The sequence below is a fragment of the Labeo rohita genome, chromosome 15 (assembly GCF_022985175.1).
Source record: "Labeo rohita strain BAU-BD-2019 chromosome 15, IGBB_LRoh.1.0, whole genome shotgun sequence".
NCBI lineage: Eukaryota > Metazoa > Chordata > Actinopteri > Cypriniformes > Cyprinidae > Labeo > Labeo rohita.
Window position 1 is genome coordinate 35,016,457 of NC_066883.1, and position 14,221 is coordinate 35,030,677.

General features: G+C 36.3%; 1 pseudogene; it reads right to left on the bottom strand.

The window, feature by feature from the left end:
* Positions 1–6,594: 6,594 nt before the first annotated feature.
* Positions 6,595–14,221, bottom strand: part of LOC127177017 (NACHT, LRR and PYD domains-containing protein 12-like) — a 54,511-nt pseudogene continuing 46,884 nt past the window's right edge.

Here is a 14,221-nt window from a genome sequence, read left to right on the forward strand (position 1 = left end):
ACCATCCATCCCTAACACTGACAAAACTGAGACAAGTCCTTCTAGATGAAGGCGAATTTGACGGATGATAACTAATAACAGACAGTGAAAGTCATTGGTGGATTTCTTTGATTGACAGCTCAAACTACGAATCAGTAAAGCTTAAGCTTAATCTGGGAGTAGTTCCGCTAGACAGTAAAAAGAAGTGCGTGGCAGCAGAGTTCAGTGCGGAGCCAAATGAGTGTTCTCCACAAAGTTTATTTCCAGTTTGTGTGTGCAGCTAAAAAACCACACACACACCCTTGTGTACTCCCATCTACAATGGAGAATAAATGTTAAAGAAGAAACATCTGAGTACTTGCATTCTTACCGGATGTGCCATAGTGATTGCAAACTTTACTAACCAGCCCAAATAAGCACGAAATACAACAAATTTTATATTACATAATTTTCTAAAATACACAGATGCACAGGGGGGTCGCATAGAACCACATGCGTTACGCACAAGCTGCGGATTGAACAGTGCCATCTCTTGCGTTCCGTAGTTTACACGTTCGCGTATCACTCTTTCCACAGGAGTGAGCGCTAGAGAGTTTGTATTTCCACTGCACCAGAGAGTGAAATACAACAGAGTCAAACCGCAAAGAAACACACACAAATCACCACAAGCGGAGCAGTTTTTCAATAAATGACCAAGCATCAACATGCGCTTCAAACGAGATTACAAGGTATGACAACATATCAAACGCAATTTAAAAGTGGGCCATGCCATGGGCTGAGGGGGAAAAGCATCTGTTTGAGTATTGACAAATTTCCAGAATGCAGTTTCCCGGGAAATCCGTCCGGACAACTCTAAAGTATAGTCAGTTGTTATACAGTGACGTGGAAGATGGTTTTACGATGTAGGTCTACACCCAAACACTATTTCAATTTTTTCATTTTAGACCATCCTTCCCCACAAATCTGTTTTAGTTGCTGGATATTTTTTGCTTTTATCATGCATTTTTTTTGGCTTCTTTTTTAAAGAAGACATAAAAGTTTCACATAGTTTTTGTCTTCCATATAATTTGCAAAAAGTACAAAAGTTTGTATATTAGTTTAGTCAGATTGTGTTTGTGTGATGTTGATAGAAATCAATTAACTGTCAGTTCATTTTAAAAAGCTCACAATTGATAGGTTAAGCAAGAAAAACATGTTAACTGATAATACACAAACTGTAATTTCAGCAGTGATTTATCAGTTATTACTGTAAGATCAAGCACTGTTATTATGAAGCAGTCTTGTAGTTTATATGAAAAATACATTAAAATAAGACAGTTTTTTAAATACATATTGTTATCAGTGCTTTTTTTTAATACAATTTTTATAACGATGTTCGTACATACAGGAGTAACACTAATTACTAGTAATACTAATGCTAAATCAGATGGCACAAAATGACTTTTTGAGAAAACTGAAAGAAAAAATAAAATGCTGCTGCTTGTACAATGTCTAAAATTAACATTTAACTAATGGTAAACATAATTTGATTGGTGTTTCTTTCAAAGCACCTTAGAAAAAATTCTTAATGATAATTGCATTATAATTATATCCTTATCTCCATCTCTAGAGTTTTATCAACATCACAGTACTAGCAGTGCAACCTTCATATGTGACACCACAATCCCTCAACCTGTAGAAAACAATGACACACTCTGCATTATCGAATTACCGCTGTGTTACGATGTTGTGGAGAGGCACGTTCAGTACTGCAGTACTATAAATTTTTTTGATATGATTGAATCGAGTCCACCTTTTTCTGTTTTTCCTGTATTGGAGAAGCTTAGCTTGGATCTTGGAGAGGTGATTATTTTACATAAAAATAAAGAAAATAATCAAAAGTCAAACTAAAGTGCCTAACAGTTATTTAATAGACCTATTGTTGAATGTCATTGCTATTTTGGCTAATGTATCTTGTATTTTTTGTATGTAACACTATGGTGATGACAATTGCTGTGGTGGCTCAATCATGCAGACTATGACACAATATACTCTGCTTCAGACTATCAGAGACATGAACATATACCTCAGTATTTCCAGTTTACAGTGCTGATTTGCCAGTGCAGAAGAGATTATCTTGATGCCTGAATCTTATCTTGAATCTTAGTTCTCTCAGGTGTGAGGGGTTTGATCTCAGAGCGGAAGCCAGAACAGCACAACCTTAATTTGTGACACCACAATGACTCAACCTGTAGAGAACAATGAAACACTCTTCACTCTCTCAGGCCAGATCAACAAAAAATTAAGCATATAGCGTTAGTTCTGGCAGGTCACGTGAGTCAAGCTCGCATCAGCTGACTCTCAGCTGATCACATCTACCTATAGGAATACGACTCCTATCATGACAGTCCTATATAAGCTCTATTCAGTCACTTGCTCAGGAGCAAAACACCCTCCTCCATCCCCAGCTCCTCCTTTTGCCACTGTCAGGACTTAGCTTCTGATATTCCTCATTGAATCAGACTCCTTTTATCTGAATAATGTCGTACACTTAAATATCATTAAGTACATTAATGATATCTGCTTGTTCTGTTCTGTTACCCTGGGGGGTTATTATTGGGCAGGGAGTTTTTTGCCCAGAACAGAACCATCCCGCCAAACCAACTGTATGCTAACCGTCCATCACCTTGACGACAGTGGTCCTGACAGAACTTAATTTCCAGTACCATCATATTGAGGACAGGCTTGTGTTCAACCATGGGAGGACAACAGGGACAAATGCATTATTAAAACACTAAACAGATTTATTTAAAATGCTGGTTTTTATCTAATTCACCACATTTAAAATGAGAATGCCATCCACATGTTACGTAATCAAATAAGAAATAATGGTTTAATTTATTTAGGTGGGGGAAAAGACTGAAAATTAACTACTGCACAGATTGGAAGAGAGGATAGATAGATACTTACTCAGCTGTTCTGGATTCCTTAAGCACAGGCAGCAGCTTCTGAAGAATGTGATCAGCTTTATTTTCTGCTCCAACAAATTAATTCAGCCTGTTCTGATGGGTTTGTCTTGTCCAGGCAAAGGTTTAAAGATGTCATTGCATTTGATCGGTGTGTCCGCTGTTAATGCTCTCCTGGATTGTGTCTCAGTCTGTCTCACCTCATGTAATGATATACCGGTATGACGTTCTGTCACGGTTTGAACGTGCATGGTTATCATACTGTAAACATTTGCATATCTGCAACTTATTTTTGCTCTGCTGCTTCACTCTGCGTTCACTTGGCTGCTTACACGTACATGCAGCAGAGAAAATGGCAGAGACAGAGATATTCAGTGTTGGGAAGGTTACTTTGGAAATGTAATGGGTTACAGATTACAAGTTACTTGATTTAAAATGTAATAAGTAGTGTAACTTTTCAATTACTTTATAAAAGTAATGTAACATTAGTTTTAATTACTTTCTGATTACTTTTCTAAATTTCTAATATGTTAATCATTTTGAAACATTTAAACCAGGCAGAGTTAACCTTACAGTAGCGTTCAACACTGATTACTGTCAGACTTTCAAAATTTTTCATCGCTTGAATTAAGATTATAAGTAAGGGATAACATACATCTTTATTTTGCAATAACAACTGGCTACATTATCAACAACATTATCCCACTTATTACACAGCTGTTTGATAGATTATTTAGATGTTTTGTGTCAAAATAATTAGACACGAAACACTGATTTGAGTTGAAATATTTGAACGCAAAGCTTCCATGAAGAAATCAGTTGCTAGCAAACGGCAAGTTCAAACTAGACATTTTAGGGATACAGTGCAGTCATACCACTTTTCTTACACAACATTAAGTAAGGGATAACATAGTAAGTAAGGGAACTGGATGATCTGTTAGTCTCTCTGGACAAAAGACTCAAAAGGAGTTGATCTGTTAGCATCTCCTGGACGTGCCGGAGACTCAGAACGAGTTGTTTCTGTTACTGTCCCTTCTTTTACCAGTCACAGACTCATCAGAACTGAGGTTGATCTGCTATTGTCACACCTTTGCAGACTCAGAACAAGGAGTGTCTTTTGGAAGACTACCTTTACTCCTTTCCAATGTCCTTTGTGTCATGGAATGTAGTTTTAAAGGGGACCTATTGTGCGCAGTGTGTGAAAACAACCAGCCTATAATGATCCACCCACTCATTTTTTTACACTCCCAATAAATCATAAACAGTCTCTCAGAACAAGCATTTTCAGATTCTCTCTACGTACACATCATCCTAGGGAAAAAAGTCCCGCCCATTTGTGACAATCTCTGCCCTATTAGCATATACACATCCCTAAATGAGAAGCTGCAGTCCGCCATTACTGGAGATATACAATCTCAACACCAAAGAGGCATTACCAGTGTTTTCTGATGCACCAATGAACACAGGAGTCTCCATAGGCTCCTTCCACCAGAGCTGCTGAGGACACTGGTTAAATTTCATTATTGAAAAAAAATGTCCCAGAAAAAAATCATGTTTAGGGATCAATACCAATGTTTCGTGCCCGAACGGCGGCTCCAGACAAAGTATCACACGTTTGTTTTCCAAATTGCCTTTCTGAAAGCTCTTCTTGGAACTCTGTAAGGCAGATGTTGCCAAAGCTCCATTGTCTGTTTCTGCCTGTTTTTACTGATGCTGCCTTTGTAACCAGTGTTGTCTGCATTGTGTTTTTGATAGAATAACCAGACAGACATCAGCTGACAGTTCAAATATTCTTTTAATCTGATAAGACATAAACAGTGTTTATAGACATGTCAATTTGCCCTTTTTAATTTCTCTGCCATGTGGAGACAGTGCAGAAAGGCAAAGAGAGAAAGAAAACATTGAAGCAATTACATTAACTTAACATTTGTAACAAACAGCATAGGTCAGCGATTCTCAAGTCTAGTCCAATATGTGAATGAATGTTCCGAAATGAAGTAAACCTCAACGGATTTCCCCTGCTCAGGGAGTAGGGAATAATGAACACTGTGTAGGAGACAATGTCATTCGGAATGCAGTTCATACACGGAGCTCACTTCTAACAAGCTGGTTATCTGAATCAGGTGTGTTAAGTAAAAGAGACATACAAAATAAGCAGGGGGCAGGGTGCGGACTGGAATTAAGAACCGTTGCCCAGATAGCACCTGTAAGTGCAAGATGTCTGTTAAAGATCACTTGATCTGAAAGCATCTGCTGTGTACCAACATCTGACAGACGTCTGTAAGATGTCAGTTTTACATAGACTGTAAATCACAAACATCTTAAAGACATTTAATAGACGTCATTTTGATATCTGATAGGAATGTCCCATAGACATACTGCAGATGAGCAAAAAATATGTACTGCAGATGTAAATGCAGACGTCAAATAGACGTCTCCAAGATGTATGTGTGCTATCAGGGTGGCATATGTGATAAGAAATAAACAGTGTTTGTAGTGTCAATTCACCCCTTTTTCATTTCTGAAAGAGGAATGTAGAGCACAATACAATTAGCACGTGCTTCGAATGCATTGATGAGACATCAAAATTAATCACAACCTCAATTAAAATGAAAACATGAAAATGACACAAACATGAAAAATATATTATTATAATATATTATTATATAAGTTATAAATATGATTTTTAAAGTAAAGATGACACTAGATTAATAAGAGCTTAACAGAAACCAACCTCTCCCATGTGGAGACTGTGCGGAAAGGGAAAAGGAGGTGCAAAGACAGGAAATTAACCCACAAAATAATATATATTTTTTTACAAGTGAAACCAAGTGAAAAATCATGGCAATATTTTTTTTTCTCTTGAGGGAGTTACATATCTGTCCACTGTAGTGGACACCATGGGGTGGGGGTGGTGGGCTATTCATACACCATGTGAGCACAGATACAAGCACACACACCTTTCCACCACACACTCGAATACAATCATGAACACATATATCTGTACTCATACAGTATACACGCTTACACTTTTATAAGATCTATATTTACTAATCTGCATTTACTAATTACTAAAAATAGATTGCAACCACCTAAATAAATGATCAAATCTGAAGACTACTTAATATTTCTGTTCAATAAAACCATTCAAGTGTGAATTTTATCATAATTTTTCATAAAATATACAAAATAAGGCAGAATCTTTATATAGGCCCATAGGCAGAATTATACCTTTTGGTGCATGACATCCACTGTAGTGGACAGATATATTCTCCGTCACAGAAAATAATGGACAAGAAAAAAAAGACAAGGTGCTACATCTTAAATGGTTAAAAATGGCTTCCAAATAGCTGTCCACTGTAGTGACCTGACCACTATGCATCAGAGGGTTAAGATTAACGCTGCCGTCAGAAATTTAAAGGGGAGGATGCACACCCACAGATAGACATATCAGGTACACATTTGAACATTTTTGTGCAAATCTATATATATAAAATTAACATTTTCCATACCGGTTAGACCTTCACATGCTACCAGAATGATCATAAATAGGAATGTGGTAGTTAAAAATTTCATATGAAAGCAATGTGAAGTCGACTCCTTCAATTTGTCCACCTCATAATCACAGGTAGGGCTTGTTCGTAATGGCACGCAATGGCACCATGAGATATTTTTATCCTGCCGTGCTCCTTGTCTGTGTAATTCATAAACATGCATTTATTATGCACAGTACCGTCAGATGACTGACTTTTAAACAGAGTACGTTTTCTGTAAAGATAACAGGTTTGTACTAGTAGTGGAATATTTAGAGGGGTGTATGAATGGTGGCATGAGTCAGTGTGGATATTCTCTCAGTGGCCCCGGCAAGGTCAACAATGTCCTCTGACATCTGAAAATTGTAAAATAAAACACACAGAGAGTCACTTGAGTAAAATCCGATATTCATTTGAAATATACTACAAGTATCAAACATGCTTTAACTATTTGATTAGAGTTCAATTATAAACAATAATATAAGCCATATTTCTCTGTTTATCAAATACGCAAAAAGAAACAGAGATGAAAATGAGTTTTTTCTTGACTGAATCTTAAATTATGCACAAACCAGGCCAAAAGCCAAAACAATACATGCCTATGTTTACTTACATGCCTTCCTTTGAAATAACTAATAATTCTGGTAATGTTATAATGTGACTGTACAATAACAACAAAGACTGCAAGAAATAGAGTATATATATGCACTGCCCTCCAAAAGTGGGCAAAGTGTGGTTTTGGACAATATCAGCATAAATCCTTATCACTTTTTTGTGCAAATACATTAAAGTAGCTTGACATTATCATTAAAGACCAGCAATAATAATTTTCATTTTGATTACATCATGGCAATATATACATGTCAAAGTCAGACATGCCCCTTTGCCAGCTGTGATGGCCGGTTACTGGTTTAAACTTGGCCCAGGTTTTTAAAAGATTTTTGGGTCAGCACACCTTAATAGCTTCAACCATTCATTTCCAATTAAGTTTAGAATGCAATGAATTTAGGCCCAGATTATGCAGAGCTGTAATAGCTGCTAATAGTGGATATTTTGATGAATCGAAAATGTATGTTTTTTTCTATGTATAAACTGTTTCTATGTATAAAATATGTTGTTATAGTTTGTGTTGTCCCTTATCAGTGCAAAATTATCACAAATTAAAAAGGATTCATGCCAATATTGTCTAAAACCCCACTTTTCTAGGGCGTTTCCAAACTTTTGAAGGGCAGTGTGTGTGTGTGTATATATGTGTGTATATATATATGTATGTCTGTGTGTGTGTGTGTGTGTGTATGTATACTGCATTATACTGCATTATACTAATATCTCTAGTAGGGCTGAAACAACGCATTGACTAAATTGATTAAGAAAATAATCAGTTGGCAAGGAATGCGTCAACGTGTTGCACTGTTTACGTTAATCCTTAATTCTCTGACATGTTTGCTGGACAACTAGTTGTCTGTTATGTCATATAATGTAAAAGCCACACTGAACTGTATAATCACAATAATTTGTTAACAGAGATGGAGAAATGATTTGCGATACAACTTTCCTTTGTTATAGACATCATCATCTTTGATACTGTCACTATGGTTGAATGCGGTTGTGACTTCAGCTGTTTGTTCAAAGAACATTCAATTCATTCATACAGATATTTGTTTAATTTTAATCTGCTGAATAAAGACACAGTTTCAAGACTGTAAGCAAATGCTAAAAAAAAAAACTAAAATCTCTAATTAGAAGAATCATTAGATTAATTGCTTAATCATAAATATAATCAATAGATTAATTGATCATCAAAATGATCTTTTGTTGCAGCCCTAATCTTAAGTCTTTAGTGAGGTTGTCTTGCTCACAGTCAACCTGCGTTACTCTGTGAGCATGTGATCCCATATCTTACAGAATGATTGCATGTGTGTCAGCAACCTTAAATACGAACCCTGTTAAAATATCCCCATTAGCTGGTATTTTCGTTGGTCAAAATCATGGCAGATTTTCTACTTAATCACATTAGTTACATCACAACATCTTGAACAAACTTGAAATTATGTTGGCATTAGTGGTAGTGCATTGGCATGGTTCAAATCATACTTATCTGACCGCCATCAATTTGTAGCAGTGAATGAAGAGGCATCATATCGGTGCAGTATGGAGTACCGCAAGGCTCAGTATTAGGGCCATTACTTTTTACGCTTTACATGTTACCCTTAGGAGATATCATCAGGAAACATGGTGTTAGCTTTCACTGTTATGCTGATGATACTCAGCTCTATATTTCTTGCTGAGATAAAAAACTGGATGACAAGTAATTTCTTACTGCTAAATTCTGAAAAAACAGAGGTGTTAATTATTGGACCTAAAACCTATGCGTGTAATAACCTAAAACACTGTCTAATACTTGATGGCTGTTCTGTCAATTCTTTGTCATCAGTTAGGAACCTAGATGTGCTATTTGATAGCAATCTTTCCTTCGAAAACCACATCACTAGCATTTGCAAAACTGCTTTTTTCCATCTCAAAAATATATCTAAATTATGACCTTTGCTCTCAGTGTCAAATGCTGAAACGTTAGTTATGCGTTTATGACCTCAAGGTTAGATTATTGTAATGCTTTACTGGGTGGTTGTTCTGCTCGCTTAATAAACAAACTCCAGCTGGTCCAAAATGCAGCAGCTAGAGTTCTTACTAGAACCAGAAAGTTTGACCATATTAGCCCGGTTCTGTCAACTCTGCACTGGCTCCCTATTAAACATCGTATAGATTTTAAAATCTTGCTAATTACTTATAAAGCCCTAAATGGTTTAGCTCCTCAGTACCTCAGCGAGATCTTATCGCATTATAGTCCCTCACGTCTACTATAAATATCAAAATCAACCGCAGGCGGCAGATCATTTTCTTATCTAGCACCCAAACTCTGGAACAATCTACCCAACACTGCTGGGGAAAGCAGACAGTCAGTCTAAATCTAGATTAAAGACCCATCTGGATCCAGTCCGTACCCAGCCTAGACGGTGGATCAGCACCTAGAGACGACCTCTACAGCCCTGAATGTCAGCGGAGACCACATTAACTAGATGAGCCCCAGAGATGGATCCCCAGTGAAGACCTCGTCACCTAGACGGCCGTCGGCACAAGACCATGGGAACCAGATGAGTCCTCTGCGTCTGGCCAGAGGAGAACTGGCCCCCTGACTTTGCCTGGTTTCTCACAAGGTTTTTTTTTCTCTATTCTGTCACCGATGGAGTTTTGGTTCCTTGCCGCTGTTGCCTCTGGCTTGCTTAGTTGGGGACACTTTTTCTTCAAACGATATCGTATACAATTTGAACTGAACTGAGCTAGATGATGACATCATTGAATCCAATGATGAACTGCCTTTACCTGAAAATTGAGTGTTTACTGTTGCCCTTTTGCATTATTGATGCACTATTTCCTATTTAATACTGTACAGCCGCTTTGTCACAATTGTGTATTGTTAAAAGCGGTATATAAATAATGGTGACTTGACTTGAATCTACAGTGTACAGACTAAAAAAGATGAATTGAAGACTTTTACGGTACAGCACTTTCTTCATTAAAACAGAGGCATACAACTATCTAAATGTTTAGCTATATGAATTTAAAATGAAAACATAAACATTTATTTGGAATTATTAGTACTTACATCAGTTTCTCCAGTTTATATTGTGGAGAATTCTTTAGATCAGTGAGCAGTTTACATCCTGAATCTCTTAGTATGTTTCCATGCAGATTTAGTTCTTTCAGGTATGAGGGGTTTGATGACAGAGCTGAAGCCAGAGCAGTACAACCTTCATCTGTGACACCACAATAATTCAACCTGTAGAGAACAATGACACACTGTTGTTATGGATTTCTTAAAATTAAAAAAAGAAGCATTAAAAGTGCCATTCTCTCACAGTCTTGTCTGTGAGTGTGCTCTTTTTCTCCTTTTCTCACTTACACACACAAGGGCACACCCGGGGAGAAAGACTTGTATACACTACCATTCCTTTTTTATTTATTTTTTTATGTTTTTTAAGAAGTCTCTTCTGCTCATTAAGCCTGCATTTATTTGATCAAAAATACAGCAAAAGCTGTAATATTGTGAATTATTTTTTAACTATTTAAAATATTTGCATTTTATTTGAATTTTAAAATGTAATTTTTTCTTGTAATCAAAGCTGAATTTTCAACATCATTACTCCAGTCTTCAGTGTCTGAAAAATCTTGCGAATTTTCACTCAGACAGATTTTTTTTATTGCTAGTCCGGGTTGCAGTAAAGGCTACAGTTTGTCCAGTCAGAACAATGTCATCTCACTCATATAGTCCAAACTGGTTTTATTAAATGTGCATAGATGTGTGGTTCTGAAAATATATAATACAAACATATGTATGGCTATAAATATATACAAAACACAATACAATGTTAATAAAGCTTATTTGAAATTACTGTTCAGTGGAGATAAATGTAACAAACAATATCATGATCAATGTCTTAAACTAATGAGTAGAAATGAATGTCCAGTACAAACGTATACAAAGTATGTGTGTGCGTTAAACTGCATGAACTCTTCACTTGAGCATCCCTGCTGCGCACTTGCTGCCACTGAAGATGTAAACAACTCTAGAGCGCATGCACACTACCTGAGGACTATACATAAACTCAGCGTAAATGACATAAATAATACTAATTTTTTGTTTTCAACAACAATAATAATAATAATAATAATAATAATGTTTTTGGAGCAGCAAATCAGAATATTAGAATGATTTCTGAAGGATCATGTGACTGGAGTAATGATAATAAAAATTCAGCTTTAAAATCACAGGAATAAATTACATTTTAAAATGTATTCAAATAGAAACAAGATATTTTAAATAGTAAAAATATTTTAAAATTTGTTTTTGCTGCACTTTGGATCAAATAAATGCAGGTATTTCTGAAGCCTACAAACACATGGTGTGACTAGTAAAAGTTACTAATAAACGCTCATATAGTCAGACCGTAAGACAGAATACAAAGCAGACATATGGTTTAATCCATTTGTGGGCTCACATATTCCTCATTTGTCAAGACAGAATAGTTTAAGAGAACTGTAGTAACAGACCATGAGTATGATTCTCACCACAGAATCTCCAATTCACAGTAAGGATTCATTAATCCAGAAGAGAGATGCATCACACCAGAATCTCCTAGTTTATTCGCAGACAGTTTCAGTTCTTTCAGGTGTGGGGAGTTTGAGCTCAGAGCTGAAGCTAGAGCAACACAACCTTCATCTGTGACACCACAGTCACTCAACCTGTAGAAAACAATGACACACTCATCACTCTCTCAGATCACATCATTACTAAGCATAATAATAAACATAAAAATGGTAATATATACACATCATGGTATGTGACATGCTTTTTGCATTTGTATTTGTTAAACTTTTTATATTTTGCATTCAGAAGACACAATCTGCTTAAGCCTTCTACAGCCTTCTATTTTAGCAATCCTATAAAATCATTGCAAGTCACACTGTGTGACATGGATCTAATATACGCACAGTTATGGAAGAATTTTCAGGACAATTTTCAAATGAATTGCAAATTGTATTTTCAATTGCGTTAATGATATGTGGACACATAAACTGTGATATAATCCAAATGCAATTGCAAATTTTGCATCATCGTTTGCGTTTTCACTTTCGTGAATGCACCGTGATATATATATATATATATATATATATATATATATATATATATAGTTGAACACAAAATTATTAGCCCCTATGACATTTTTCATTTTTTTCAGATAATTCCCAAGTGAGAATTTCTAAACATAGTAGTTTATTTAGGTAGTTTGAAGTGAAACAAAATTTCTAAAAAGTCTACAGGTCAAAATTATTAGTCCCCTGATGTTCGTAGTCAGTGGTGTTGCTGTTTTGCTTGACAACAGCTTTTAGTCATTTGTTGTAGTTCTCAACAAGTTTCAGACACGTCTCTGCCCAGTCACAGCTCATTCTTCCTTAGCAAATCTCTCAAGCTCCTCCAGAATTGTCGGTCTCCTGGCATGGACTCTGGTCTTCAGTGTACTCACAGTGCAGGCCAGTCAAGGATGTTCACTTTGCTCATTTGGAAGTAGTTCTTCACCAGAAATGAGGTACGCTTTGGGTTGTTATCATGCTGGAAAACAAAATGTCAACCCAAACCAAGTTTTGCTGCAGACTGCCGAAGTTGCCTTTTAAAATCTTCTCAAAGTCTTCCTTTCTCCTTCCTTTCGAAATCTTCCTGATGAGATTCCAGTGCCAAACGCACTGAAACATCCCCACAGCATTATACTCCTCCTTTCTCCAAACATAGGCAACATCTCTGTAGCCAAAGAACTCTAGTTTTGTCACATCTAACCAAAGGACACGTTTCTAGTATGCATATTTTTTTCCTGGTTGTCCTTTAAACATCAGCCTAGCTTGGAGGTGTCTCTTCTTCAGAAGTGGAGTTTTTGTGGGCCTCTAGTGTGCAGGCCTCTAGTGAGTCTTCGTTGAGTCATGAGTCCCAAACTCCGCTAAATCATTCACTAGTGTCTTAACAGTTGTTCTTGGGTAGAAACCTCTCTCACTGGTTTTCTTTCCAAAGCTTTAGAAATCTTTCACTTCCTGCCTCTGTTCTTAACAGTGTGGGTCTCTTCAAATTTCTTGAAAATACTTCCCATGCCAATTCTTGACACTTAATAAAGCTGAGATAAACATGTATATGCTTCTCCTTCTCTGTGAGCATTCTTCTTCTCAGGTCTAAACTATTTTTTATTACTTTTTTTTGACAGTACATATTTCACTAGTTGTTTGTAAGATACTAATAATCAGCTTACAGTGCCATTTAAAGGCTTAAAGGATTAATTTTTGTTTAATTAGGCAAGTTAGGTTAGTTAGGCAAGTCATTGGACAACAGTGGTTTGTTCCGTCACCAATCAAAAAGATACTTTCTTAAGCAGCCTAATAATACTGACCTTAGCAGTTTTTTTTAAATAATTATTTTATTCCAGGTAAATAATATTATTTTATTCCAGGTAATAATATTCCAGGCTTTCTCCAGATGAAAAATATAAGAAGAAATACTGTTAAAATTTGCTTGCTCTGTTAAATCACTTGGGAAATATTTGAAAAATAATTTTCATAGAGGGGGGGCTAATAATTGTGTCTTCATGATACTCATTAAACTGTTTTTTTTTTATATCGCACAACTGTGTAGCTTCGTGAGCAGCATTTCAGCACACAGCGACCTGAGTTCATATCCCAGGCAGCTCATAGTGCTTTCTGATCCCAAGTCCACTTTCTCATCTACACTGAGAGACAATTTATCTGAGTACCAGACCATGTGTGATTCTTACCTGAGTATTTCCAATTTACAATGAGGATTCACAAGTCCAGAAGAGAGAAATGCCACACCAGAATCTCCTACTTTATTCCATGACAGATCCAGTTCTCTCAGGTTTGATTTTAGAGCTGAAGTCAGAGCATCACAACCCTTGTCTGTGACACCACAATCACTCAACCTGTAGAAAACAATGATACACTCTTCACTCTCTCACATCAGATTGTTACTATGCATGTAACATAATAATGGCAATATATACATATCACGATGTGACACGTGCAAAACGTCACACACAGTGATGTATTTTTGTATTTGTTAAACTTTTGTAAGTTTTGGCCTCTTCCCACCTTCCCCCATCGCTCAAAATTTAGATCTGCACCAATCATGGTAATTTTAAATTTTTTGAA